Source organism: Aquarana catesbeiana, linkage group LG01 (genome assembly GCF_042186555.1).
Source record: "Aquarana catesbeiana isolate 2022-GZ linkage group LG01, ASM4218655v1, whole genome shotgun sequence".
Taxonomy (NCBI): domain Eukaryota; kingdom Metazoa; phylum Chordata; class Amphibia; order Anura; family Ranidae; genus Aquarana; species Aquarana catesbeiana.
The window spans coordinates 170,696,171-170,698,190 of record NC_133324.1 but is presented as its reverse complement, the minus strand read 5'-3'; the positions used below and the strand labels follow the sequence as shown (position 1 = coordinate 170,698,190).

At 40.8% G+C, this 2,020-nt stretch overlaps 1 non-coding gene across 1 annotated transcript; it reads left to right on the top strand.

Annotated features, from left to right (window-relative positions):
• Positions 1-1,270: 1,270 nt before the first annotated feature.
• LOC141125013 (U6 spliceosomal RNA) lies at positions 1,271-1,377 on the top strand. The gene has a single exon (XR_012241318.1). It is a non-coding gene; the product is annotated as a U6 spliceosomal RNA (small nuclear RNA).
• Positions 1,378-2,020: the final 643 nt, after the last annotated feature.

The window sequence follows — 2,020 nt, the reverse complement described above, 5'->3', positions numbered from 1 at the left end:
CAACGCAAGATTTCTGAGGACCTGATTTATAAAGTCCTACGTAAGGGGGAGAGTGGGGAACTGACACACAAGACGGATGTCATGGAGAGGGACGATCCTCCTCCTCCTCCTCCTCCTCCTGCTGCCACAACTCCACCACCACAGTCAAAGGCTGGAAGGAAGCGTGGAAGGAAGACCAAAGAGTGATGACCCTGGGTTCAGTCTGGTCTGACAGAAGATGCAGTCTCTTGTATGACCACAGCCTGGGGACACAGATGTCATCTGCTGCTTTCCAGATCTCTGGGACTTCTGGACCAGACTGCACTCCCTTAGATATGGACTCCTCAGGCCACCAATTTTGCTTTTAAATAATTGATGTCTGCCCTTGGAGTCCAAGGCTTCGCCCACTTCTGCAGTTTCTCCAGCGTTGCCTCCCTCTTTGTTTATAGTTGTGACCCCTTAATAAAATATTTTTCGGTAAATTCTACTCTCCTGTGTGTGTTTTCATCCAAAAAGGACAGTTTGTTGGTGACGATTCAGGTACATTTCTAAAGTACAATGTGAAATTAACAAGGGACAACAACACCAAACAATCTCCTACAGATTAAATAGAACAACATATCAATGGTGTTGTGGGAACTTGTCACAAAAAACACACAAACATTTTCGGGAGTACAAATCAAAATCACCAAAAAAAATAAAATAAAAAGAGAAACACAAAAAAAGATTCTACATTAAAGTAAAAAAACAAAAAAAAAAAATATGTTGTCAGATGTGAGAAATCAAAATATATTGAGGGAATCCCGATAAATAGTAACGAAAAAACTTTGTGAGAAGTGTGTGTGAATATGAGCATCAAAACGACTTAATTCTTGTCACATTATAAAGAAGAAGAGAGTGCGCTGTATTAAACCATTTTGAACATTGCAGCGTGACGAAAGTGCTTTATCCATTACGAACGCTAAGTTTACCAGAACGAGCTGTCCCGTGTCGGAATTTCTTCTGAGCATGCGTGGCACTTTGTGCGTCGGAACAGGCCACACACGGTCGGAATTGACGCGATTGGATTTTGTTGTCGGAAAATTTTATCTCCTGCTGTCCAACTTTGTGTGTCGGAAAATCCGATGGAAAATGTCCGATGGCGCCCACACACAGTCGGAATTTCCGACAACACGCTCCGATCGGACATTGTCCATCGGAAAATCCGACCGTGTGTACGGGGCATTACTGTGGGAGATAAATGTGAGAAGTGATTTGACATCACAAGTGTACATCATTTAAAGTTGCTGCTGTGCTCACTTTGGCAGCACATTTACTAGAATTAGAACGATGAAAAGAAGATTAGGATGGCCCCCACACTAGAATGACATGCAAATTCATAAAGCATCTACAGCCACCCCTCTGTCCAAGGTTTTACTTACCTCTTCATAAAAAGAAATCAGGTTTAATTGACAACTTTTGTCTTTCATGAACCCATGCTGTCTGTTGCTTAAAATATTTTTTTCCAGCAAGAACTCATCTATGTGGTCTTTTATTAAACTCTTCAGTATCTTCCCGACTATAGAAGTTAAACTAACAGGTCTATAGTTACTTGGTAAAGACTTTGTTCAATTTTTAAATATGGGCATCACATTGGCTCTTCGCCAATCCAGCGGTACTATTCCAGTCATTAACGAGTCCCTAAATATGATGCGTGGGTGGATGCCATCTGGTCCAGCTGCTTTATCCACCTTTATTCTTTCTAAATATTTCTGGACCATATCACTTTTGAGCCATTGTGCATCATTTGGGGCTGTGTCACTACCACCCCTGTTGTGGAAATTTGCCTTCTCTTTGTCCCCAGTCGCCGACTCCAGATTATTTTGTAAAGAGCCTACATGCTCAGACCTGACCTTTTTACTATTAATACTGTATATTTGAAGAATTTTTGGGGGTTTGCCCTACTATCTTTTGCAATCTATCATTCGTTTTGCATTTTTGTGTCCTTGATTTTCTTTTTATACATATTCTGTTATATTCTTTGTAACACTTAAAGTTGATA